This window comes from Ovis aries, chromosome 23 (genome assembly GCF_016772045.2).
Source record: "Ovis aries strain OAR_USU_Benz2616 breed Rambouillet chromosome 23, ARS-UI_Ramb_v3.0, whole genome shotgun sequence".
Taxonomy (NCBI): domain Eukaryota; kingdom Metazoa; phylum Chordata; class Mammalia; order Artiodactyla; family Bovidae; genus Ovis; species Ovis aries.
Genome location: NC_056076.1, coordinates 58,908,584 through 58,936,523, shown reverse-complemented (window position 1 = coordinate 58,936,523; position 27,940 = coordinate 58,908,584). Strand labels below are relative to the sequence as shown.

The 27,940-nt window shown below is 47.9% G+C and overlaps 1 protein-coding gene and 1 long non-coding RNA gene across 4 annotated transcripts in view; both read left to right on the top strand.

Moving 5' to 3' along the window:
• The window catches only part of CCBE1 (collagen and calcium binding EGF domains 1), a 237,695-nt gene that overhangs the window by 10,505 nt on the left and 199,250 nt on the right, over window positions 1–27,940 (top strand). The gene's annotated exons all lie outside the window — the stretch shown is intronic.
• On the top strand, window positions 55–27,264 carry LOC132658513 (uncharacterized). Its single transcript, XR_009598269.1, has 2 exons — window positions 55–1,374; window positions 25,936–27,264. It is a non-coding gene; the product is annotated as an uncharacterized LOC132658513 (long non-coding RNA).

Sequence of the window (27,940 nt, the reverse complement as noted above, 5' to 3'; positions counted from 1 at the left end):
TAAACAACAATTTCTCAAAACGAATTTTTATGTGTTTACTTGAAAGGTTAGTTTCCATGACATTGGATTTTTCCTATACACCAAGTAGCTAAATAAGTTATATTTTTTAGTCACTGAAAAAGTTTCTGTCAGAGTCACGTGGGAGCCTGTGACCTTGGTAACTGGCCACTTTAACTGACTCAGCTGAACAGAGGTTAAGTGAAAGGCAGACTAAGCTTGTGAGGGTCGACAGACGGACGAAGGCAGTTTCCGCAGCATCCTGCGTGTGTTCAGCCGGTTCCTCCCGAGGCTGGAGCCCGTCTAGGAGGCGGCGCGGGGGCCAGGCCACGACTCCCCTCCAGCTGTGCCTTCTCTCTGCTTCCACTTGGCATCGCTCACGGTAACATGTCCATGCTTCACTCTGGAATTTCCCTCTAGTGAAATGGCTCACAGCTTTTGTGGTAAAAAATTGCAAGGCAGAGAGGAGGTTGGCTTCCTGGGAGGCCAAAAAGACCACAAGACTGCCCATTGGAGGCAAGGTCATTGCAAAAAAAGAAAAAATGCACTGGAATTTACTTCTGGAAGATTCTGAAAGTTTAGAGGAATCTAGCAGAGAAGGCGATGGTGACCCACTCCAATACTCTTGCCTGGAAAATCCCATGGATGGAGGAGCCTAGTGGGCTGCAGTCCATGGGGTCGTGAAGAGTCGGACACGACTGAGTGACTTCACTTTCACTTTTCAACTTTCATTCATTGGGGAAGGAAATGGCAGCCCACTCCAGTGTTCTTGCCTGGAGAATCCCAGGGATGGGGGAACCTGGTGGGCTGCCGTCTATGGGGTCGCACAGAGTCGGACACGACTGAAACGACTTAGCAGCAGCAGAGGAATCTAGAATGTAACATTCATGAGGTTTTATCTCTGAGAAAGTTTGGCTGAAAGATTTTAATCCTGTAAAAAGCAACGTTAATGTTCTGTCAGTTTTCTGGAAATCACCCTTGCCCATCGGCTGGGAGGACACAGGGAGAGAGATGTTTGGAGCTGTGTATAAAATCTACGTGGGGGTCACTTAATCAGGCGACCTTTTCTATCTGCCTGGAATCCAGCTGAGAGGAGGGGAGAGGAAGCAGAGGGTGGGTCTGGGGGAGCTTTGGATACAAAACCAGAGATCAGAGAAATGACAGTCCGTTTCTCACCAAAGGCTCACCGTCAGAAACTAGCTTGTTGTCCCGTGAGCCCTCTCAAGCCCCAGGGCAGGTGTGCAGCAGAGCTGGGGATCTAGACCAGGCAGTCTGACTCCACTGGACACTTCTGGAAGGCCTGACAGTCACGGTTACCTTGCCTTCTGCCAGCTGCGATTTAAGAGAGACGTAGACCAGGAAAGGAGGAAGCTAGAGGTAAGAAACGTCAGTCCTGCTGGTGACCACGTAAGTCGGACACGTCGTCAAAAGTAGACACGTGAGCCAGCACCTGTCTGCCCTCTCCCCTGACCGTGTTAGTTTGCCAGGAACGCCTAGGCACACTGCCATAGGAGGCTTCAGCAAGAGGTTCTCTCGAGCTCTGGAGGCGGGAGGGCTGGGACGGGTGTGGTGGCCGGGCTGATCCCTCCCGAGGCCTCTCCCTGGCTTGCAGACGGCTCTGCGGTGTGTTCACACAGCTCCCTCTGATCTTGTCTATCCTGGTCTTCGTCTTATAGGGACACCAGGTCCCGCTGCATCATGGCCTGCTCTCACGTCTCATTTTAACCCGGTGGCCTGTTTAAAGCTAAAGCTCTGGTCTCTAAACAGTCATGTTCTCTGGTACTGGAGTTAGGACTCCAAGGTCTGAATTTGGAAGGACCCAGTTCAGCCCTTCACATCCCCTGCCAGTAAAGCCCAGCACATCCCAGGGCGAGGTAGTGAAGGGGATCCTTTCATGCGCACTGACTTCCATGAGCGTCACTGTCCACCATGGTGGTCCTGAGTTATCCGGTGAAGTTAGAGCGCCTTCAGTGATGCCATCGAAGAAGGGAAAGGACTTATCTGTAACACTGTTAATGATGACCCCTCTCGCGGTCCCTCTTTCTCTAGCCAAATGTTGGAGGCTCTGAACCGTTCTAACTCCCCACATCGAGACATCATCATTACAATGGTGAGGCCCTACCCCGAGGCCTACTGAATCCAAATCTGTCTTTTAACTGGTCCCTTGGTGTTTCCTGGACTTTCTGGGCGGCTCAGTGGTAAAGAACCTGCCTGCTAAGGCAAAAGACGCCAGAGCCTCCAGTTTGATCCCTGGGTGGGAAGATCTCCTGGAGGAGGAGGGCGTGGCAACCCACTGCAGTATGCCTGCCTGGGAAATCCCATGGAGATTGGGAGGAGTCTGGCGGGGTACAGTCCCTGGGGTCGAAGTAGAGTTGGACACGCCTTGGCGACTAAACAGCCATCACAGGGTGTTTCTGACGCACGTTAGACTAAGAAGTGCGTCCTGAGGGTCAGCATGCTGCTCCAGGGCCCCCTTCCTCTCACCATCTGTCCTTTGCTTCCTACTGTGGCTGAACAGCCTAGACTGCACGTGGAAATCACCTGGTGAGCTTAAAAAGCAATCCCGCTGTCCAGACAGCACCCTAGACCAGTTCCGTCAAACTCCAGAGCTAGGTGTCAGGCACTGGGAATTTTTTTTAAATTTACTTTTAGTTGAAGGATAATTGCTTTGCAATATCGTGTTGGTTTCTGCCGCACACGGATCAGCCGCAGGTGTACATGTGTCCCCTCCCTCGAGGCCCTCCACCCCATCCCACCCCCCTGGGTTCTCACAGGGCCCGGTCTGAGCTCCCTGAGTCATTCAGCAGACTCCTGCTGGCCTCTGTTCCACGGCGGGTACCTGTTTCCAGGCCGCTGTCTCCATTCGTCCTGTCTTCTTCCCCCACCCTCCCCTTCCCTCTCCTCCCCTTCCCTCTCCACCCCTCCCCGCGCCTCCCTGCCCCTCCTGTGTCCTAAGTCTGTTCTTTGTGCCTGCTCTCCACTGCTGCCCTGCAAATCGGTTCATCTGTACCGTCTTTCTAGAGCCCATAGAACCGGTTCATCCATACCATCTTTCTAGGGTCTGTATATGGCCCCCAGACATTTCTGAAGCTCTTCATATGATTCCATCATGCAGCCAAGGTTGAAAACCTGGGGCGACAGAGAGCCAAAGGGCGCGGGCCGCCGGCTCTCTGCCTGGGGAGAAGCGGCCCCCGTCCCCCTTCTGTGGCCTCTAGGCCCGATCCTCGCGTCCTGTGCGGTCACGGCAGGCCCGCGCCCCTCAGCGGGGACGTTTGCCCCTAAAGCTGCTGTCGGTGCCTGGTGCCCCCATCTCTTCTGTGCGTCCCGCTTTCCCCTCCTGCCGTTGCCTGTCTCCTCTGAGTCGGTGTTTTCCAGGGGCATTCAGGGGAGTGGCTGGGGTGGATCAAGAAGGGTGGCCCCTTCCTTGTAAGCTTGGTGTTTCTTAAGTTCATCAGTCCTAAATCCCATGAATGCCATCATTTCTCATTCCCTCTCGCAGCCTGTCAGCTTGGTGTCTGGAGCTACTTAGTGACCTTTGTTGCATTTTGTTAAAAAAAGTGCTCTGTGGCTCTGTATGAACCTTCTCCCGAGATGCAAGCACAGCTCAGCGTATTAGAAACGAACACTTCCCGTGGCAAGCTGTGCTTTTCTTTCCTGGTAAGAAGCACTGTTTTGTTCCACGTCGGGTGATAGGGGGTCTGTGTGCTGGCAGGTCTTTTCCCGTTCCGTTTTTGTGTTGCTTTTCAACTCCTCAGGCCTCCCCTCTGAAGACTGAAGGAGCTTCTCAACCCCCAGCCGACACAGGCTTTTTACAGCTTTGCACTAACTCTAGCAAAACAAAACTATAAGCTTTGTGGTGTGACTGTGTAGTCATCACCTAAGCCCTGTATTTACCTTATGGCCTTAAACCAGGCAATCCCCAAACAGGTCCACGTGGAATGCAGTGTTACATATAATCACATCTTTTTTTGAGTAGCATGGCAATCTTGCTGTTAAATCATAGAAGTTATTATAACTTAGGAAAGGTAATTGCATTTCCTGGGTAGATGTGTTCTTGAGGTTCCTAATAATGGGTTTCTTTGAATTGGAGGCTGGCGAGATGTAAAGTTGTTCATGAATGATCTGAGTTCTTAACTGCTGTCCCGAGTCTGACAGCGTGATGAGTGTGGCACTCTGTTAGAAAGGATACGATTGGGGTGGAGACTGAAAACCTTAGGAGGAAGTGTGAAAGGAGCCTAACGATTTATGAGCCACTCCTGCAGTCCCCACTGTCTTCAGGTCCTTTCCCAGAGGCCCCTGGGTTTGGGAAACGCATTTCCAGGTGTTCACACGCACGAATGTTGCCATCTGTGAAGGGCATCTTGAGGTCTGGGACACGGATGCTCAAGGCTGGATGCTCTGGGCTGATGGCCTGGCAGTCTGGCTGCCCCGCTGCTGCCCCCACCCTGCTGCCCCGGGGCAGGGGGAGATTGAGGTCTCGGCACACCTGGAGCCCTTTCTGGACAGCGAGGGTGTGTGTATGTGTCTGTCTGTGTGTATGTATGTGTATGGAGATGCTCCAGTGTAGACCACTCTCCTTACAGCTCTTGGCCATCAAGCTCTGTTTGTTCAAAAGCTGTTCCTCCGAATCCTGCCTCTCCAGTGAATCCTTCCTTGGCTTTTTAAATGTTATGTATTTTTTAATTGAAGAATAATTGCTTTATAGAATTTTGTTGTTTTCTATCAACCCTCAGCAGGACTCAGTCATAGGTATACATATGACCCCTCCCTCTGGAACCTCCCTCCCCATCCCACCTCTCTAGGTTGGTTCGGAGTCCCTGTTTGAGCCTTGGCTGTCTTTAACAGCAGTTTCTGCTGTCTGCCATTTACAATAGGGACTTGCATCATCTGAGGATATTCATTTACCCCTTAGCTTCCACACGGCTTGACTCTGGACCGTCCTGACACACTTGGCTATGTGCTCATGTGGGTACCGTCGATGTGATGGAAGTCTTTGTTTGGTGCAGCCTGGGGTGCTGTGGCGGAGAAGGCAGTGGCACCCCACTCCAGTGCTCTTGCCTGGAAAGTCCCATGGGTGGAGGAGCCTGGTAGGCTGCAGTCCGTGGGGTCGCTAAGAGTTGGACACGACTGAGCGACTTCACTTTCACTCTTCACTTTCATGCACTGGAGAAGGACATGGCAACCCACTCCAGTGTTCTTGCCTGAAGAATCCCAGGGACGGGGGAGCCTGGTGGGCTGCCGTCTATGGGGTCGCACAGAGTCAGACATGACTGAAGCGACTTAGCAGCAGCAGCAGCAGCAGGGTGCTGTGGGGACCATATTAGACTCCTTGTGCCTGAAGTGATGAAGGTTTCATCCGTGCTCCTTAGGACTTTCCACCTGAGGGGCTTGACTCCCAGGGGAAATTGACGTCATGATGATGAGCGGAAAACACCTTTTTAGAGACACATGTAAAGGAAGAATGGTTACCGCAAAAGGGCACAAGAAAGAGGTAATCGTCTTTTTAACTTTACCTTTTTGATATAATAGCAATACTTGCTCTTGACATGTTTTACATCATGAATGACTTGGAATGGGGGATCCTGAATAATCTTGCTGCTTCGGTATAACAACAACCAAGGGACTGGAGTGTGTTTTCCTGATCTTTTCTGTGCCTTTACTAACAAACGTACGCATAGTTGTTACTCATAGAAATGGGCTGGTTCTGCGATTGCTTTTTTCAAGGAACAATAGGTAAAGAACGCTTGTCATGACGTGGGATGGTGATTCATTTTTACAGCGTGATGTTTCATTATATGGATACATCACAATTCATCTCTTCATTGGAGAGCTCTTTATAAAGCAGTTAGCAGAGGCTGAGGGTTTCAGTGGGTTCACTTAAGATGCAGATGTCAAATATGTCATGTTTTACCTAGACGAACCAGCAAGGAAGAATCTAGAGTCAGCAGATAGAGTTTTGGTCTGGAACCTGCAGGATGTAGCCTCTAGTGTGTGACCCCTGGGGCATGCGGCCAGGGGTCCCCGTAACCCCCTGACTCTGGTCCTCACTGTGGGAGGGTGGGCTCTGATCCAGTTCCTTCCAGCTCTGGGGGTCTGTGACCGATCACTCCCTGCTCCACAGACAGCAGAGCAAACAGAAGCCAGCTTCGTTTACAGCGCAGAGGATTTGCTTGACACAAGGAAGGCCATCGTGAAGTGTAGAGACTGTGGGGCAGTCTGGATTCTTATCTCCAACCAGCCTGAGAAGCAGGAGAGCCATCTGTGAGCTGTTGATTCTAAAATGCCTTGGGTAGTTTTTCTTAGAAAGCCTTAGGCCTTAGAAAGCATCACTACGAACAAAGCTAGTGGAGGTGATGGAATTCCAGTGGAGCTGTTTCAAATCCTGACAGATGATGCTGTGAAAGTGCTGCACTCAATATGCCAGAAAATTTGGAATACTCAGCAGTGGCCACAGGACTGGAAAAGGTCAGTTTTCATTCCAATTCCAAAGAAAGGCAATGCAAAAGAATGTTCAAACTACTGCACAATTGCACTCATCTCACATGCTAGTAAAGTCATGCTCAAAATTCTCCAAGCCAGGCTTCAGTAATACGTGAACCATGAACTCCCTGATGTTCAAGCTGGTTTCAGAAAAGGCAGAGGAACCAGAGATCAAATTGCCAACATCTGCTGGATCATGGAAAAAGCAAGAGAGTTCCATAAAAACATCTATTTCTGCTTTCTTGACTATGCTAAAGCCTTTGACTGTGTGGATCACAATAAACTGTGGAAAATTCTTCAAGAGATGGGAATAGCAGACCACCTGACCTGCCTCTTGAGAAATCTGTATGCAGGTCAGGAAGCAACAGTTAGAACTGGACATGGAACAACAGACTGGTTCCAAATAGGAAAAGGAGTACGTCAAGGCTGTATATTGTCACCCTGCTTATTTAACTTCTATGCAGAGTACATCATGAGAAACGCTGGACTGGAAGAAACACAAGCTGGAATCAAGATTGCCAGGAGAGATATCAATCACCTCAGATATGCAGATGACACCACCCTTATGGCAGAAAGTGAAAAGGAGCTAAAAAGCCTCTTGAAGAAAGTGAAAGAGGAGAGTGAAAAAGTTGGCTTAAAGCTCAACAATCAGAAAACGAAGATCATGGCATCTGGTCCCATCACTTCATGGGAAATAGATGGGGAAACAGTGTCAGAGTTTATTATTGGGGGCTCCAAAATCACTGCAGATGGTGATTGCAGCCATGAAATTAAAAGATGCTTACTCCTTGGAAGAAAAGTTATGACCAACCTAGATAGTATATTCCAAAGCAGAGACATTACTTTGCCGACTAAGGTCTGTCTAGTCAAGGCTATGGTTTTCCAGTGGTCACGTATGGATGTGAGAGTTGGACTGTGAAGAAAGCTGAGTGCCGAAGAATTGATGCTTTTGAACTGTGGTGCTGGAGAAGACTCTTGAGAGTCCCTTGGACTGCAAGGAGATCCAACCAGTCCATTCTGAAGGAGATAACCCTGGGATTTCTTTGGAAGGAATGATGCTAAAGCTGAAGCTCCAGTACTTTGGCCATGTCATGAGAAGAGTTGACTCATTGGAAAAGACTCTGATGCTGGGAGGGATTGGGGGCAGGAGGAGAAGGGGATGACCGAGGATGAGATGGCTGGATGGCATCACGGACTCAATGGACGTGAGTCTGAGTGAACTCTGGGAGATGGAGATGGACAGGGAGGCCTGGCGTGCTGCGATTCATGGGGTCGCAAAGAGTCGGACAGGACTGAGCGACTGACTGAACTGAACTGAACTGGGTATGTGTGTGTGTTCAGTCGTGTCTGACTCGTTGCGACCCCGTGGACTATAGCCCACCAGGCTCCTCTGTCCATGGCATTTCCCAGGCCAGAATCCTGGAGTGGGTTGCTGTTTCCTTCTCCAAGGGATCTTCCAGATCCAAGGATGGAACTCGCATCTCTTGGTATCACCTGCGTTGGCAGGTGGATTCTTGACCACTGGCGCCACCTGGGAAGCTCTAGTTATTTATTTAAAGAGAAAAGAAATCTCTTTCACTCGCCAAGCATGTACTGTTGGAAGCACCCTTCTCTCTGCTGCGAGCGCATGCAGCTAAGCACAGCACCAAGAGGCTCCTCGTTAACTTGAAGCTTGATTCTTTCTGTTCACTTACCCTGGCTTGCCTTGTCCGCATACTTTTGAAGGAGTTTTCACTGGGGCGAGGTTGTAATTTGGATGGAAATAAATCTCCACAGCAGCCTGTGCTTTTCAATGTGCTTTACTTGCATCATATTCTTAAGGAAAAAATGCACAAACTTCTCTTCTTTGGAAGATGAAAATCTGACCACATTTTCCTTCCATGTGTTTTTTTCATTAGGGAAACTTCAAATAATGCTGTAGGGGAATCAATTTCCGTATGCTCATCCATCATTAAGATTCTGCACTATTTGCTTTATCTCTTATTTCTACAGCATATGAAAGCAAACCCCAGACATGTCATTTTACGACAAGATATTTTAATATTCATCCCGAAGAAATGTGGCATATCTCTGTACTGCCAAAATGTCATCACACCAAAACATTTTTAAACATCTCCCCCTTCCCCAAATAAAATTTGGGTTTTGTGGAGTTCTTTCTCTTGAACTAAGTCGTATGGGTGAGGGGGTACTTCTGTCGCCGCCAATGAATGATCTTGCTTTTGAACAGGTGTGTGTGGCTCTGAGCGTTTCTAGAATGGAAATGCCACGAGGGCCCCCAGGATGCCACATTGTTGCGCCCTTTGTAACGGGGAGGAGCTCTGTGTGAGGCCATGGCCCAGTGAAAAGACTGTTTTCGCAAGTAAAAATAGTACTTCACCTTAAAGGTAGTTCCATGCGTTTGAGCCTCAGGATACCATCATGTGAATGAGGTATGTTCTTAGCAGATGAAAATATAGTTTCAACAGGAAAGCTAACATTTCGTTTTTGTATTTATCTGTATTTATATTTCACTTACATTTAAGGGCCTTTTACACCCAAATGAACAGGCTTTTAAAATTTTCTTTTTTTTTTTTTTTGCACAATTTTTAAAGCTTACTTTTCATTTCATTACTACAAAATGTTGTCTGTATTCCCCACGTTGTATAATAACATCCGCAAGCCTGCCCGACATGGAAACAACAGTTGTACTTCCCCACTGAAGCGCACACACACACACAACCACGACAACCAGTTTCTTCTCTATTTCTGTCAGTTACCCTTTTTTGAACAGGCCTTTCTGACAGCAAAACTGTGCATTGACACTCAATACATTTGCTTCACTAATAGCAAAATCAAAAAAGCAACTTAGATTTTCTGAAATGAAGGGAAGCCATAATGTTCTTTTGTCTTTATATTCTGATGTCATTTGTTTATGTACCCTTTCAATGTTTTACATATTTAAAATCAGTGGTATAATTTACCCTGCATAATTAACGTTTTACATACATGTTAGCTTCAAACATTCAAATTACACCACAGCTGGTAAGACAAACAGCCGACCCTCAACCCCTCCCAGACCTTCCCTTCCTGTCCCATGGCAGTTATTCCAATTTTTCAACTTTATTCTTCTGCATTTTGTGTCCATGGCCCTAAATAACTTACATTACAGCATAATTTATTTTCAGCGTTTGGTCCTGTCTCTCGACTTTCTTCTCGGGGAGAAGAGAGTTTGGCTGTCGACCACCGTCCACACGCTTGCTCCCCCTTTTGCTCATCCCGGGGTAGTTCTGGATTGATCAGTTTCCCTGTCTTCATTGTGACTGCAGAGGTGCTTTGGTGTCCCAGCCCTGCTGGAACGAGGCGAGTCCTTTTTTTCTACTGTGTTTTGCCTTCCTTGTAAGTCGTTATTGCCCCATCTTTCACCTTTTTCTTTTTTTTTTAAGAACAGAAAAATGAATCCACTACCCAAGCTACCCTCATTTGTATAAAGTTCCTCTCAATATATTCGGACTTGAGTAGGTGCCCTGTCATTTCAACCATCTTGAAGAAATTCCTCCCAGAACCTCGAGGCCTGCCGTGATCCAGACTGGTTTCTAAGTCCTTTGAGGCCTAGGGTTGCTCTCGCTGTCTGTGAGCCGGGGAGACCTGTCTGGTGCTGGATCCCAGGTGTTTGGAGCCCATGTTCCCCCTTTTCTGATTTTGCTTCTTCTGGTAGAGTGCATAGACTCCCCTGGTGGCTCAAGGTGCTAAAGAATCCACCTGCTAACGCGGGAGACCAGGGTTTGATCCCAGGGTGGGGAAGAGCCCCTGAAGAAGGAAATGGCAACCCACTCCAGTATTCGGTCCTGGAGAATCCCATGGACAGAGGAGCCTTGGAGGGCTACAGCCCATGGGGTTGCAAAGAGCTGGACAAGACAGAGCGACTAACTGACACTTTTTTCATAGTCTAGTATTTTCCTGAGAGAGTGTCTTGGGAGGGGTATTTGTTGTTGTTGTTTTGAAGTTTGGCAGTTCACGCATCCCACTCTCTAGATCTCTGCTGGTTGCTTTTACGTTCCAAAGGTTGCGCGTCCAGACAGACAGTTTTGACTCTGCTTCACTCCCAGCACACAGCCTGGTGCCTTCGCTTGTGGCGCTAACGCCTCGTGAGTTGCTCTAGAGAGAGATGCAGAAGCAGCTGTAGAGCATCCTTTTTTGTGTGTCCTGTGTGCCAGCCTTTCATCACATATATGGCATCTGGACTTTGACTCCCCTGCCAGCATCCCCTTTGGCCTGACCACTGCAGCATCTCTTTTCTTCCTATCCCATCTCTTACAGTTGGTTCCCGTGCAGCAGAAAGTGAGATCCTGAACCTTGTAACAGATGGTGTCCAATCCAGGATTTTTTTTTTTAAATTAATTTATTTTTTACTGAAGGATAGTTGCTTTACAGAATTTTGCTGTTTTCTGTCAAACCTCAGCATGAATCAGCCATAGGTATACACATATCCCCTCCCTTTTGAACCTCCCTCCCATCTCCCCCCCAGTCCCACCCCTCGAGGTTGATACAGAGCCCCTGTTTGAGTTTCCTGAGCCATACAGCAAATTCCCGCTGGCTGTCTCTTTTACACACAGTAATGCAAGTGTCCGTGTGACTCCATCCATCCATCTCACCCTCTCCTCCCCTCTCAACCGAGGTTTAAAACCCTTCAGGGCTTTCTTATTAGCCGCAAGACAGACTCTCTCCTTCTCACCCTAGCCTGTAAGATCCTGATTGATCTGTCCACACTGGGATGTTTTCCTTCCTCGGTTCAGCTCAGTCTCCCCGTGTCTTTAAATGCTTATCTCCAGTTGCTCATTCTGTTCCCTCTGCCTGGATTAAAGGTCTTCCCCTGCTTTAAAAACAAACAAAAAAAAAGCTACTGATCCCAGCTCCCAGTCCTTGGGAACTGAGTCCACCTCCTTTGTGAGATATTCCCCAAACCCTCTGCTTACAAGTACCTCCCTCTGTCCGTGTGGTTCAGATCCTTGTTTCTTTCTCACACTTTAAACCACTTGTTGCTTGTTGTCTGTCTCTTCCTGACTAGAGGAGGGACGGGGCGGAGCCTGTTCCATGTATTTTTTGTATGCCCTGTGCCTAGTGTGGAGTTCGGTCTGTGTTCCCTGCAGGACACGCGTCTGTGCTATGGACCGTGAGTGTGCACGGTTACTGTCTAGTAAGGTCGCCCTCTGAAACAGAGCCATGTGTAGTATCTGTGCACTTAAGTTTACCCTTGGATCTAGTCCAGGTATGTAAGGCAGTTTATAATACATACGATATGAAGGGAGCATAAATTAGAAGGACAACAAGGGCTGGAAGCTTAAGAAGTGGAGCCAGCACCGAGGGTAAGAATGTGCACCGTGAGGACACTGATTTGCTGTGGATGGGCCACCGGGCTCTGAGCCCTCTAGCAGCCAGTGAGGAAAGATGGTTTATGCAAGTCCGCACAGTGAAAGCCGAGCATTGCTGGGAACTACAACTGTCCTTTACGTTTAGACTAAAGAGAAGTTTCATGCAGGGGTCACTGTAAAAGGAACAGATAACATGAAAATCGTCCCTATGATGGACATGGTAAGTTTCACAGGGGTGGGGGTGGGTTTCCCAGGTGGCTCAGTAGTAGCGATTTCACCTGCAGTGCAGGAGAGGCAAAAGATATGGGTCCGAACCCTGGGTCGGGAAGATCCCCTGGAGGAGGAAATGGCAACCCACTCCAGTATTTTTGCCTGGGAAATCCCATGGACGGAGGAGTCTGGCAGGCTACAATCCAGGTTGGTTGCAAAGAGTGGAATATGCCTTAGCAACCAAACAGCAAGTTTCACAGGAGTAGTTCTTGCTGTGGCCCTCCGATATAGGCCGCTGCTGTTCTGCCAAGTACAGCTTGTTTAGGGCCCGTGCCCGGGACCCTGTGAGGCTGTCCTGGCTCTGTGTGCCGGATGCAAACAGCGACATGTGCTGTGCGGTGACTGCTCTTGCTGCTTCGGTTTATGATGCTGCCGCTGCAGGAGATGACCTGGGCTTGGGCCGGAGCGGGAGGGCGGATACCGTTTTTTTTTTTTTTTTTTTTTGCTTTTATTTTTAACTTCTTCTTTGTCCTAACTAAATGCTGCTGGCCATTACCACTGCATTTTCTTTGCACTTGCTCCTATTGAAACACCTTCAGAGATCCCCTCCTGTCCTTCTAGACTCTTCTGGGATCTTCCATCCCATCAACAGGTCTGTGTACATACTTCCTCCAGCAGCATCTTCTAGCTTCAGCAGTGCTCGTCTCCCAGACTGCATTTTGACAGTGTCCTAAACCTCCTTTTATCTTCATCTTTGATAACTGTCTCTTCACTCTGGATGAATTTGGCTTTCTCCTCCCATCTTCTGAATGCTGTGGGGCTTGCCTTTAAGGGCTTAAACATGTTCACAGTCAGTGGGATTCTAAAGAGTGGAGATTAAAAGGCAGAGGAAGTTATTTTCCTTAGTTTTGTAAAGTCCGTCTTTGGTTGTGGGAGCTGTCCACTTAGCATGAGTCTGTGCAGCGCAAACCTGTACTGTGAGGAACAGAAACCTTCATGAGTTTCATAACCATGTGTGTGTGTGTGCGTGTGCACACAAGCATGTCTGTGTGGGTGGCAGGTGATGTGGCTATAGATTTAGTTAAGATTGCTTGATTCCTCCCACCCCCATAAAGAGCCCAAAGTAGTCACTGAACTTACCAATCATAGAATGAGCAGAATTAAGATTTTATTTAGTGCCACGGGTAGTATCGAAAGCAGAAATTTCTTCTGTAGGATCAGCTTTAAACCAGATACAGTGCAGCAGATTAGAGAGCTCCCTTGGTGTCACGAGCAAGCACTGTCTGAACAAAGCTTTCTTCCCAGGAACTAGAACTGCTCATGGCAACAGCAGTTGTTGGGATACTTGACTTGGGCAGCTGAGTTGGTGTGGGCTTTGGCGGAGACGTCTTTCCTTCAGTGGCCTTCAAGGATCTAAGTTGCGGTTGATCTTAACTTTGGAGGCTTTTTTAACCCTCCTGTTTCCATTTGATGCTTTATGAGAATTCTTTGGTGATAAAGAGGTGTTTAAGAAAGTACAAATGATCGTCTTGAAGATAGAAAAGGAAAGGCCTTTTGAGCAGAACCTGGATGTGATTAAATGCTGTGTTTGCTCAGGGATGTTTAGGTTTTATAGCTGCAGTTATTTTCCTATATTCTATGTATATAGAATATAGTTATTCTATAGGAATAACTATAGAAAATAACTTCTATTGTATTCCTGAAACTTGAGATCCTAAATCCGTTTCCCCCCCCGGGAGCAGTTATTTTTATAATACAGTTGTTGATTATACAAGATTTCTTAGAAGTGCAAATATTGTGAAATGGCAGAAGAGACTGTATTAAGTTTTTCTGGACAGTGCCAAATAGGCACTTAGAAACATAAATTTTGGTTGTGTTCAGAAATAGGGACTTCGCTTGTAATAATAATTGTAAGTAATATGTATTGAGCACTAACTGTGTCCCAAGCACTGTGCTAAGCAGTATGATTTTCTTTACCCCTCTGGGGAATCTTACAAGTAACTTCAGTTGACCTTTGAACAATGTGTGGTTAGAGGCATTGGCCCTCCATAGTCAAAAATCCCGGATAACTTACAGTAGGGGCCTTCTGCACCCCTACCTGTATTTACTACTGAAAAGATATCCACATATAAGTGGACACATGTAGTTCAAACCCATGTTGTTCAGGGGTCAACTGTTTATATTCCTCGTTTTACAGATGAGATAAATTCAGGCTTAGCCTTGTCAAGCAACTTCCTCAGCGTCGTGTGGCTTGTTCAGTGGGGGAGCCGTGGCATCCTGTGTCCAGTTTTGCTAGTCTATTCTTTATTCATTCCTCAATCAGAACTTATTTCTTCTAGTCATCTCTTGCTGCTTTGGGCTTCCCAGTAGAGGCTTCTTTACCCCTGAGCCACCGGGGAAACCCCTCATTGTGTCTGCATGTCTCCATCCTGCCAACCTCCTCCTCATTATCGGTGGGGCCAGGATTTCCCTGGCTCATTGAACCTGCTTTCCTGGAGTGAATGTTGATCTTCCTTGCCTTCTGTCCGTCCTTTCCTCTATCGAATCCAACCCTTAATAAGAGCCTTGGAACGCGCCCCTTCAGCATTCGTGTTCAGGCCTGTATCCCCTCATCCCTCCCTGAACAGTGTTCAGCATAATCACCCTTCTTGCCCTATCTCCTCCTCCTCCATGCCTCTTCCTGCAGCTGCTAGTCTTCAGAAATACTACTAGTGAAACCACATTCTTGTCACCTACCTCCTCTTCCTCCCAGTCCTTATTGCTGGGTGCTGGAACTGCTTTCTTAGTGTTCAGGACCTGTCAGCTGCTTGCCTTCCCGAGCTCAGTCATGTTTAAGTGAGAGTTCTCCCTTGGTGGCATTCAGCTACTCTCTGCAGAGCTCCGCTCTATGCCAAATTGTGGCAAAGCTTTGAGTGTCCGTCTTGGGCTTAGATTTTATCTTGAAAGGTTCTGAAATGCTTGGTTCAAAGGAGTGATGAGATGCAACCTTGCTTGGGAAGACTGATGTAGGGTGGTGGGATGTCTGGTAGTGAATAGTATGTTTGTCTAAGGAATAGACAGGCTCGTCTGCTTTGAATACTGGCCCCAAGGTGGTGGTTACATAGTTGGATTATATAGACTGTAAGCCATCCCATAGCTGTGAACACACATGCGTGGTTTTAGGCAAGCCTGAATTATGAAAGAGGCTGATAACATCTCCAGCCTCATATATCTTCCCTTAGAGTCAGCCTTTCCATCCTAAGCCCATGTTTCATCATCTCAGACGTGGGTTGATATTTCGCTTATTTTTTGCTCCACTTGAAAGAATATTACCATTTGTAAACTTATTGAAAATTGCAGTGGATGGAATACTTGTATCTCCCCCAGATTCATATGTTGAGACCTAATCTGCAGTGTGATGGTATTTGGAAGTTTTGACTTTTGGGAGGTGATGAGGTCAGGAGGGTGGCGCCCTCATGAATGGGATTCCAGCTTCTATAAAAGAGGCCAGAGAGCTCTTTGCTACACCAGGAAGACAGCCGTCCGCGAACCAGGAAGATCTTTCACCAGACACCGAATCGGCTGTCACCCTGATTGTGGACTTTCCAGTCTCCAGAACTCTGAGAAATAAGTTTGTGTAGTTTAAGCCACTCTGGAGTCTATGGTGTTGTGGAGTCAACGGTACTAAACGCTGCTGCTGCTGCTGCTGCTAAGTCGCTTCAGTCGTGTCTGACTCTGTGCAACCCCATAGATGGCAGCCCACCAGGCTCCCTCTTCCCTGGGATTCTCCAGGCAAGAACACTGGAGTGGGTTGCCATTGCCTTCTCCAATGCGTGAAAGTGAAAAGTAAAAGTGAAGTCACTCAGTCGTGTCCGACTCCTGCAGCCTACCAGGCTCCTCCGTCCATGGGATTTTCCAGGCAAGAGTACTGGAGTGGGGTGCCATTGCCTTCTCCAGTATTGAACTCTAAAGGAGTTCAAACAGACTAAGAAAAAGTTTGTTTTTTTTTTTAAATCAAAGTGTTCATTTCTTTAACTGTGGGATGAAAAAATCAACAGGAATAAATTGTAACCATGGTCAAAAACATAACACTTCAGGGTCTTCCCTTTAAAAAAAGGAAGGCACACCCTTCCCTTAGCCGTGTCCTGTTGCCTGGAGCGCAGACGTGGTGTAGAAACTAGTACAGAAGCGCACGTTGGAGGTGGGACAGCAAGAAGCATCAGCTCATCAGCGCCTCAGCCTGGGCCGTCCGTGCACATCACACAAGCGAGAGGAAGAAACGTGTGTCCTGTGAAGCCAGTTAGCTGACTCTGTGGCAGCCAGCTGGGCATGCGGGCTGACGCAGCATCTGTAAAGGTGACGATCACGGCTCCCTGTTGCTGAGCACCCATTCCATGCCACACGCTGTGGGCTCATTTTACAGTGACCCCTCCAGGTGGGTACATCTTTCAGCTAAGGAATGTGGTTAATAAGCTTGACCATGGTCCCACAGCCCGGAGGTGCCCCTGAAGCCTGGGTTCCATCCGGGTCTGCCTGACGGACTTGAATTTTTATCCAGTCTTAGAAATGTAAGTGACTGTGTAGGTAATGGCCAGTCTGCTGGGGAGTGGGGCTGTTTTTCATCCCAGTTGCTGGGGGCAGGTTTATTCTCTGTCCCCCCAGCCCCTGCTGTCTACCCTTTTCCATCCTGCTCTGTGTCCTGTGTTCCAGAACCTGACTCTTATTTAATCACATACCTTCTGGCTTTCTATAGGATTTAGCCAATAACCGCCCTGGCAGCAGGGCAGAGGCTGGGAAGAGAGAGGTTGACCTGTTTCTTGCCCGCTCTCTGCTTCCACTCCTGTGGACTCTGCTGTTGGCTGAGTGCGTCCGTGAAAGCCCACGGTCCTGCCTACAGCTCCAGCCCCCATCTCTCTGGATTCCCGCCACTGCCTTCTCCTCTGTGCCGTCAAGCCAGCGGCGGTGACAGCTTCCCTCTGCTGTTACGCGCTCCGTGCTTCGCGTCCGGGTCGGTCTCCCTGAACCCCGTGCGTGTCTTTGCAAATAACTCCATCACAGAACTTCCCTCCCGGACCCCAGAGGACCACACCGATAGTTTCTAATTTCTGTAGTCAACGTGTCCAGGAGGTAGGAAAGAGCGCCTTGCAGATCTGTTGTAGCTTTTATGATACCAGCAAACCCTGCCCGCATTTGGGCAGTTTCTATAAACCTTGCCGGTTTCTCCTGAGTGACCCCTTTCCGGCTGCTGAGTGCTCCCTGCTTCAGCAAAGCTAGAGGGAGCTTCCCCAGCAGGCCTTTAAAATGCTGATGCTTTTTCTCTCTAAAGAGACTGTCATCAGGAAACGCTAGCCCTTAGCCCCTGCCCCCAGAGGACAATCTCTCAGGGGGCAGTCCGTACCGCTCACTCCCCGCTCCTGGGGAGTTACCACCAGCTTTATTTACTGGAGTGTTTCGCACGTTACGTACCCTTCACATGTCGGTGAACTTGATGGATGAACTTCAGCCCCCAGTGTTCCTGCTCAGTTAAAGCCATGTTCCTCAGCTGACAGTAATAGCCACATCGCAAATGGATGTTCAGAGACCCATTTGCCCTGTCTCCTGGTTAGCAAGGTGCTATTTCAGTGAGAGGCACTTAACTAGGAAGAAACTGGCCCAGAGGGTAGACGTGAACTCACTTCATTCATATGAAATGTACGTGCAACATGGCTGCTCTTGAGTGTACTGCTTCTTGACATCCAGAGATTAGCTTTTATTTTCGCCTTCAGAAGAAAATCGTGTTTTCCTGTTGTCTATGTAGTGAAGTGATACCCAGATATTTCCACAAGATTGAGGTGTTTGCTATTGGATCTATAGGATATGAGCATTTCCACATAAATTAGTGCTTAAAGCAATATAGTATCACCTTAATTTTTGAATGTTCATATTAGATTGCCTTATCTGATAAGCTCAACAGTTATCCAGAACTTACTTGGAAGGGATAAAAATACCCGTGGATTCCTTTCTCTCCTGTGATTACCTGGTTTGTTAGTTGTATTCTCCCTCTTCCGTAGAGGGTCTTACCACCATCCCCCCAATAATCATGGGCTCCGTGTCAGTACATTTTATCCTCTTCTTTTGGGTCCCTAACACCATGCGTGGTGCCAGTCATGTGGGAACTGCTCAGTAAATCTTTAAAGTCATTCATTCATTTTCCAAACTTAAGCACCTTGAACTTGGAGCCATTCTCTAAGCTCATTCTGTTGTGTACTTTTTACTGAATGTGACTTGACTTAATCACACCCCAGCAGGAAATGGCAACCCACTCCAGTGTTCTTGCCTGGAGAATTCCAGGGACAGAGGAGCCTGGTGGGCTGCCGTCTGTGGGGTCGCACAGAGTCGGACGTGACTGAAGCGACTTAGCAGCAGCAGCTTGCCTTTGGGCTCTTCCATTCTGCCTGCCAGCTCTTCCCCCCTCGCCTGGCCGACTCCAAGCTGTGCCCTGGTGCCAGCAGCAGCAGCAGCTTGCCTTTGGGCTCTTGCATTCTGCCTTCCAGCTCTTCCCCCCTCGCCTGGCCGACTCCAAGCTGTGCTCTGGTGCTGAGCGCAACTGTTACCCTCCTCTTGAACCTGCTATTGCGTTATGACCCTCCCCCCACCCCCACCCCCACCCAATACGTTCCCAGATCTTCTACATCACACAGTCATCACGCTTTGTAACTTACATATTTGGGGGACTAATTACCTCCACCCACTAGACTGTTACACAGTAAGAGAGGAACCTGTCCATTCTGGCCCTCTTCTGGCATAGTGGCTGGCACTGAGGAAGCTCTCAGTATTTAGGGAGCGAAGAGAGTTGACTCTGACACGACTGAGCGACTTCACTTTCACTTTGCACTTTCATGCATTGGAGAAGGAAATGGCAACCCACTCCAGTGTTCTTGCCTGGAGAATCCAGGGACGGGGGAGCCTGGTGGGCTGCCGTCTGTGGGGTCACACAGAGTCAGACACGACTGAAGCGACGCAGCAGCAGCAGCAGCAGAGTTGACTCTCATGGTTTGCAACCACATATTTGCAACTTTGCCTGCTCAGTAGCATTTATCTGCACCTAAAATCACACGTGTGGGACTTCTGTGGTCGTTTAGGCACCTGCAGAACAGTGAAAAGTTTGTGTCCTGATGTGGGTTTCCAGCCGAGGTGATGCGGTGCCCCTCCCCGCACCACCCAGACTCTAAGCAAGAGTCCTTTCATAGTGATGAGTGTAGGCTCAAATTTTTAAGTTTTGTGGGTTTTTTTGTTAGTTTGTTTTTGGTGATTTTACTGTTTAAAATGCCCCTAAACATCGTGAAGAAGCGCTATCTAGTATCCCTAAGCATAAAAAAGCTGGGATGTGCCTTTCAGAGACAATATGTGCATTAGATAAACCTCGTTCAGGCGTGAGTTATAGTGCTGTTGGTTGTGACATCAGTGTTAGTAAACTGATATTTATTAAATGTCTTCAAACAGAAACACACACAAACAAGGTTATGTATTGGTCAGTTGACAAACCTGCTGTCACCAGAAGCTTGCAGGAACCTCAACCTCCTCTAGGAGCCATGGTTCAGTATTTGTGAATTTCGAGTTTGTTGCAATCACAGTTGTGACAGCTATAGTAAAACATAATTATCGTGAATGATGAGGATGCATTTCTTGCACTGTGGAGACTAAAGCTCCAGGAACTTCAGTGTCTTGTGCCAAGGCAGACAGCTAGCGAGCAGGACACTCGAAGCTTTCATTTGTTCAACAAATATTTATTGAGCCCTTGCTCTGAGTCAGACCCTGTGCACATTTGACCCTCATATCCTTAACCCCCAAACCAAATGGATGTGAATGCAGAGTCCTAACTTCTTCAGTAAATTATTGTAAACAAGGTCAGTCACAATGGACCTGAGTTTGAGCAAACTCTGGGAGTTGGTGATGGACAGGGAAGCCTGGTGTGCTGCCGTCCATGGGGTCGCAAAGAGTCGGATATGACTTAGCAACTGAACAACAACAAGCTCAATCACACACATCACCCAACTCCTTTTGAGCTAGACCAAAAATATTTACTTTGTGGTTTTTTTTTTTTTTTGGTCTCCAGTCTGTAGGTCCATAGAGACACCGGTTAGATGGCTGAGATGTTTTTTTAAGTTGCAAAATTTTCCAGCTGAATTCCACAATGGGAGTATGTTAGCAGTATATTGTTGGAACATCTCCAGGGAAAATAGCTTCGGTCAGGGGGGGAAAATACACATTAAAAAAAAAATTACCAGTACATGATCAACTAGTCATAGTAGGAAATAGTTTACAAAGATGTATTTATTTATACATTTCCCTTCAGTCCCAGAGTCTGCCAGGTACTGGGATGTCAGGGCAAAAAAAAGGGCATTTGTAAATCTGTGGTTGATTGACATTTTGGCCATGGAATTACAGAGTTATTTCAATGAGAAAATAGTTTCAGCTGATTACTTCCGTGAATCTAATTTTTTGAGCCTCTCAGGAATAATTTGGGGATTACTTTATATCTTTGCAAAACAAATTGGGCTGGGTTTTCATTTATTGTAGTGACAGAACCACGTCTTTGACTTAGGTGGACATTTATAAACTCCCTACAACGGACGCGGTGAAGAACACAGACATGTCCAAGTTGAGCTTGAGCAGTATTTATATGGTGTGGTTCAAATAGTTTATATTCACCAAATGCTTAATTGCAGGCTTAAAAAGGCTTTGTCCTCTGCATAAACATACCCAGAATATCACAAGAGGAATATTCTGAAAAGAGCAACTGAAGTTGATGTTTAGGAATCAGAGTGCAGTTGCTGAGAATGAAATATTAAACTATTTTCCTTAGTACACAAGACTGTAAAATGTAAGGACCTGGGCTCTCTGTAAGAAGTCCGCTTCTCTTTCAAGGACATTTGCATTTCTTTACTCATCTTAATTCCATGGAATGTTTGTTGGTCCTGTGGACAGAAGCCATTCTGCGTATTTCGGCCGTATTTCACATCACCTCCGTGACCCCTGAAACTGGGCTAACCGTGCAGAGGAGGAAGAAGGGGCTCTGGGAGATGGCTCCCCAACCAAGTAATCCTGGCTCTGACCCCCTCCCAAACTGGCACCAAAACAAATGGAAAAATCTGGCCAAGCCCCCTCCCTCCTTTCCCATATACCCCTCAAAGCAGCCTTTTCGCAGCTCCTTCCTTCTCTGGGGTCTCTGTTCTCTGAGCTCCTTGACAGTGGCCTTGGCTTAGTTACTCTTGGAGCTCCCACACCTGGACCGGAGTTCCATAATGCATGGGACCCTGCTGCACGCTTTTTTCTTTTGTGAGAAAGGAATAGAGCCATGTTTGCTTCAATAAAACCCAGCAGTAGCTGAGGTGGTTGAAAGGACACGTGCTTTAGGCTCGGCGAGCTGTGGTGGAATGCAGATCGGCCCCTAGGCAGTCACAGGCAGTGGGGCCCTCTCCTTGACCCTCAGAGGCCCAGTTGCGCCATTGGTGAAATGACTCTCTGAGGGTGAGATGAGCTGCCACGTGTGTTAGGCCCGTGGTCAGTTACTACTGAGTTTTGTGCTTTTGTGAGAAGGTTCATGTCTCCAGGAAAGACTGCAGCTAGGAGGTAAGATGCTTCTGTTGGAATTGAGATAAGGCGTCCATTCCTCTGGGCTGATACACAGCGGAGTGCAGGCTGGATTTCAGCCCCCAGTGGCTCTTGCAACTGGATGCCCATGTTCAGAGCAAAGCTGGACAACCGTGGAGAAGTCCTGAGTCCTGGAGAGGCTACTGAAGTAGACGTCTGGAGGCTTACGCATGGGATCCAGTAAACTCGGGCATTGCGTATCATCTGGCTTAGGGACACTTCTAAAGAGAGAAGAGGAAAATGCTCTGAAGGAGGTGCTAGGGGTAAAGGGACTCTGTGTCACAGACACAGAACTGAGAGGGACCTCTGAGCCCTGTTATGTCTGTACCTCCATCTTGCTGCTGCTGTTGAGTCACTCAGTCATGTCCGACTCTCTGCGACCCCATGGACTGCAGCCCACCAGGCTCCTCTGTTCATGGGATTTCAGGATAGAATACTGAAGTGGGTTGTCATGCCCTTCTCCAGGGGATCTTCTGACTCCGGGATCAAACCTGCGTCTCCGGCATTGGCAGGAGGGTTCTTACCACTGAGGCACCAGGGAAGCCCCATCTCATTGCATGGATGAGCAGATTGTGGTCCAAGAAGCGCTGGTCCGTGTGTTTGATCACACAGCTTCCTGCTGACAGTGGGGAAAGTTTCTACTTTTCCACACTCCGAACAGGCTCTCTGCTCTGTACACGTCAGGACAGTGTGGCCGAGCCCAGCCATGTTTCCTGGGCCCCTGGCTCTTTAGAAACCCTGATGATGTGGTCGGGCATATCCAGAGCCTGGTTAACCTTTCTGGCTACGCTCTGGATGAGACTCGACGGGTTTTTGTTCCATGTCATGTTTTTCCTCTCATTTTGGCATGCAGTGAATACTAATTGCTTAAAGAGCAGCCAAATCACTTGTAAATTCTTTGTTTTCTTAATTTTGTTCTTGGCTGCCGGGGTCTTCACTGCTGCGCACGGGCCCTCTCAGTTGCGGAGAGCAGGGTCTGCTCTTCCCTGCCGAGCCTCTCCCTGCAGGGGCTTCTCTTGCTGTGCAGCACCAACTCTATGGTGCTCGGGCTTTGGTGGTTGGGGTACCTGGGCTTGGTTGCCCTGCTGCGGGTGGAATCTTCCCGGACCGGGGATCGAACCCGTGCTTCCTGCACTGGCAGGCAGACTGTTAACCCCTGGACCACCAGGGAAGTCTCTGTGAACTCTTGACAGAACTGCTGAGAGTAAGTTTCTGCCTGCTCACCTCACCACTTTTTGGTGCCTGGGAGAAAGTCGAAAGCAGGCCTTTGATGACTGACTTGGTCGGTCCAAAGCCACGCGAGCAGTCTATGTTGGATTGAATGGTGTCGGCGCTGGCTCCTCCTATTCAGAATTGGCTCCTGTTTAAAAAGAAAAAAAGATCATGTCAGTTCTTTTAATTCACCATATCAACAAGCATTTATGGAATGTGTGGGAGGCTCCATTTCTTCATAAAGTTTCTGTAACACAGTCCTCAATATTTACATGCAATTTCTCTCCAAGGAGATCAGAGTACTTACAGTCATTATTTCTCGACCCTGACAGCTCTGAGATGTGTGCGGAAGGCGTGCACAGAAACATGTGACAAGAACAGGCCTGAGTTGCTTTCCATTTCCAGCTTTAAACATTATTGCTCAGGGGGCTATAAGAACTGTAATGGTGCTGATGGAAATATAAACTGGTCGGGCCTTTCTGATTGTATAGCCCTGAGCACCCCATTTCATGGAACGTACTTACTTACAATAAGGGGTCAATGAGATCCAGTAATGTTTATTGAGTACTTAATACTACGTGCCAGGTACCCCTGTATGCGCTCTGTGTGTCTTAATTCATTGAATCCCACAGTAGCCATAGGAGGTAAGCAGCATTGCTGTCTGTATTTTACAGATGAGTAAAACCGTGACACAGAAGTTAGGGACCCTGGCCGGGGTCACACAGCTCATACGCTTGGCTCAGCAGTGAAGAACCCGCCTGCGGTGCAGGAGACACAGGTTCAGTCCTTAGGGCTGGGAAGGTTCCCTGGAGAAGGCAATGGCAACCCACTCCAGTATTCTTGCCTACAAAATGCCATGGACAGAGGAACATGGCGGGCTACAGTCTATGGGGTCTCGAGGAGTTGCGTACAGCTTAGCTACTGAACAACGTTTCAAAACTGGGCCGTCTGCCTTCATGGCCCTCGGCTGGCTTCTCTTCTGATATCCTGCCTCTGAGAGCAGGACATTGTAATGTGCCCTCCTTACAGCCAAGTTGTGTGGGGCTTTAAGTATCCATTATTTCTTCATCAGACTTTTTTTTTTAATTGTGGGACTCCTGGTGGTCTTGGAGAAGGTAATGGCAACCCACTCCAGTGTTGCCTGGAGAATTCCGTGGATAGAGGAGCCTGGTGGGCTACAGTCCATGAGGTCACAAAGAGTCAGACACGACTGAGCTAGTGGTTAAGACTCTGTGCTTCCCCTGCAGGGGCACAGGTCTGTTGCCGGGTCAGGGAGTTAGGATCCTGTAGGCTGCAGAGCCAAAAAGAACTTCCTAATCATACAAGAGACTGTGTTCTTAAGCCTAAATCTTGGTGGTGTCAACAATCTTGGTACTCAGGTAACCCCAAGAATCAATGAAAGCAGTCCTGGTTAAGGAGGATTCTGAGAGTTGGGTGCGCTTTGGAAATGTAGACGGCGGCTGGCTGTGTCGAGAGTGCCCTGCTCGATCAGATAGGAGGCACGCGGAGGGGACATTTGTCTTGGGGTCTCTAGTCTCCCCTCTCCCATCCCCTCTTTCAGAGCTGCTCAGTTCAGCCACCTTCTTGGGGTTCCCTGGCTCTCCAGCATCTCTCACTACAGATTGGCCTCAAAGCTTCAACTCTTGCCCTTCTGTTCACATACGACCCAGCTGAGGTCTTGTCCTCTGGGTGCTTTTCTGGGTAGCTCGGCTAGATCTGAACTGCTCTCTGCTGCAGCACAGGTATGTGACTGGTAGATCTGGAAAGGAACTGTGTTTCTGTACCAGACTGCTAGAAATCATGGGACCACGGACATGGAAAGCCCAAGGTGGACTCTCAGGCTTTGGGGGACAAACAACAGGAATATTCTGGGAACTCGGGCCTGCCCTTCTATCGTCCCAGACAACGATCTGTGAAGCCAGTATATTATGTGAGACCTTAGGTTCATTTTCCCAGTTGTAATAGTTTCTTTCTTGCCTTTTAGGATCTCTGGGCTTAGTTATTGGCAGATTACAGTGGTGACCTCTGGGTGCTTCAGCAACCAGACGTAGATACTTTTGGGCCTCCCTTCCCTCTAACCAAAAGTTACCATTACTTGAGTAGAAAGTAATACTAACCAGAGAAGTTTCTGTAGTAGAGGAGGAAGCCTGTGAAATTGGTATTTGATATGTAAGAATCTTTGTTCTTAAGGCAAATAATAAGCCTTGTGTTTACAACTCCATCACTTAAAGAAAAAAATGCTGACCTCTTAAAATATATTAGTTAACCAAACAGTTGCCCTCTAGATACACATGTGAATGATTAGGCCCAGATGCTGTTCCTGACCATCAGGAACTAAAAACTAATGACCTGGAATTCATGTCCTCAGAGCGAGGGTCCTTAAAAATTCTTCTCTTGTGAAGACCAATTTAAAGCAGTGGCTCTCTGGAAGGTAAATTAACTTAACCTCCACCCTCCTTCCCTGTATAGCAAACTGGCAATTAGCAAACATTTAAGAAGCCTTAGTGTTCAAGTAGTTAGTTGCTCTCCTAAGATTCAATGTAGCTTAAAATGCTCCTTCAAATGCTCTGCAGTCACATGTGCCACAACCATGACTGCTTTGCAGGGTTTTCAAATTTTTTCTCTACTGTTTCAAAATAGTACGAAATAATCAGCTTTGTTTTTTCATTAGATATGAGAATTCGTGTTCACTATTGTGTCCCGTCCCCCAAAACCTACTCCACCCTCTTGAACCCTCTTATTTCTGATTCACTTGAAGTGGACCTGCATGTTGAAAATCTAATTGTAAAATTACAGTGTGCAAACTCCATTCCTTGGGAGCTGTCCTCCGTCTTTTGGAAAGAGTCCAGAGTAGAGAGTATATTTTAGGGCACCTCATTGTCCCTGCCCTGCCCTCCCACCGCCCCCACACATTCTGTAATGGTGGCTGCCACTTTCAAGGCAGAGTCAACATTAAAGCTAAACGGCCAGACTGGAATGCTTACAGGTTTGTGAAAACATCCCAGGCTTGTTATCAGGCTTCATAAGAAAAGTGAGTGTGGTCGTCCTTGCTGTCTGAGTGGTGTGTTTATTTCAGATGGGGCTTTGACGTCTGATGGATGAGTGGCAGTCCTCAGGAGCCAGGTATGGGGTTCTCATGTGGAGACGGACAGGTTTTGGCCACCAGCTGGAGAAGACTCTTGAGAGTCCCTTGGGCTGCAAGGAGATCCAACCAGTCCATTCTGAAGGAGATCAACCCTGAGATTTCTTTGGAAGGAATGATGCTAAAGCTGAAGCTCCAGTACTCTGGCCACCTCATGTGAAGAGTTGACTCATTGGAGAAGACTTTGATGCTGGGAAGGATTGGGGGCAGGAGGAGAAGGGGACGACCCAGGATGAGATGGCTGGATGGCATCGCTGACTCGATGGATGTGAGTCTGAGTGAACTCTGGGAGTTGGTGATGGACAGGGAGGCCTGGCGTGCTGCGATTCATGGGGTCGCAAAGAGTCGGACACGACCGAGTGACTGAACTGAACTGAACTGTGATCTGTTGGCTCTCTGAAGCTCCACCAGCCTCTTGGGGGATGTTTTGACCCAGAGGAATCCTTTGTCTCGGGGTGGGCAGAAGGCGCATGCGCAGAGCCTTCCGGCTCCGTGATCGTTTGATTGGCACATGACCTCCCCACCCCCCAACCGCCACCCCCCCTGCCCCATTTTCTTCCATGTTGTTCACGGCAAGTTTGCTGCTACTGAAGCACAACTGAGTAGTTGCAGCAGACTGCGTGGTCCATAAAGCCTAAAAAAATGTACAATCTGGTCCTTTACTGAAAAATGGCCGAGAGATACTGCGTCCAGTTTGTTAACACGGCTTTGAATCCTGTCTCATCGTGGCCGTCGCCCTTCAGCTCAGTGGCTTGGCCTTCATCCACTTGATTTTCATGACGTTGCTCCCAAAAGGTGACCAGTCTCAGGGAGCTGTGCTTGGGGACTGAGGCTCCTGACCCATGTGTGCAGACATTGTCCTGGGATTTCTGTGTTGAATGACGCTCATCAGTATTGGTCACAAGAAAAAAGAAAGGGGAGTCGCTCAGTCGTGTCCGACTCATTGTGGTCGTGTGGACTGTAGCCTGCCAGGCTCCTCAGTCCGTGGGATTCTCCAGGCAAGAGGACTGGAGTGGGTTGCCATTTCCTTCTCCAGGGGATCTTCCCGACCCAGGGATTGAACCTGGGTCTTGTGCACTGCACGTGGATTCTTTACCGTCTGAGCCGACCACAGAAGCCTGAAAATAACACTGGGGTCATCAAGTGTAGTCCGCTTCTGATATGACTTTCTACTTCCTGCTCCTCAGTGGGCTCAATGTTAAATTGGATAGTAATTAGTATTTGATTTTGACTTATAATAAAAGATTGTAAGTGGAAACAGTACTATACCTACTCACCAGTTTTGTTTTTTCCCCTCTCTTTATTGTCTCCTGGGATTTCTTGCTCTGTTGGGAACACAGAGCAGCTTCATGTTGAGAGTGAATCTGGGGGCTTATTGGGTGCCCTTGAGGAATTATTTTTAATGTCTCTGAGCTTTAGTTTCCTTGTCTACAAAGTAGAACTAATGGTGCTAATCTCATAAAATTATTGCAAGGAGAAAGCTGGTAGAATGAGTGAGAAGCATGTGAAGCTCTGTGTTTAGCATGCTGTAAAGTCTCCAGATAGAGGCCTCTAAGCTATGTGATATTTTATTACTTCATTAATTAAAAAATTTCTTTAGAGTATGGTTGATTTACAGTGTTTCAGTTTCTACTGTGCAGTTATATATACACATGCCAACTCTTTTTAGATTCTGTTCCCTTAGAGGCCTTTACAGAGTGCTGAGCAGAGTTCCACGTGCAATTCAGTAGCTTCTTCAGTTCAGCTCAGTCGCTCAGTCATGTCCGACTCTTTGCGACCCCATGAATCGCAGCAAGCCAGGCCTCCCTGTCCATCACCAACTCCCAGAGTTCACTCAGACTCATGTCCATCGAGTCCGTGATGCCATCCAGCCATCTCACCCTCTGTCGTCCCCTTCTCCTCCTGCCCCCAATCCCTCCCAGCATCAGAGTCTTTTCCA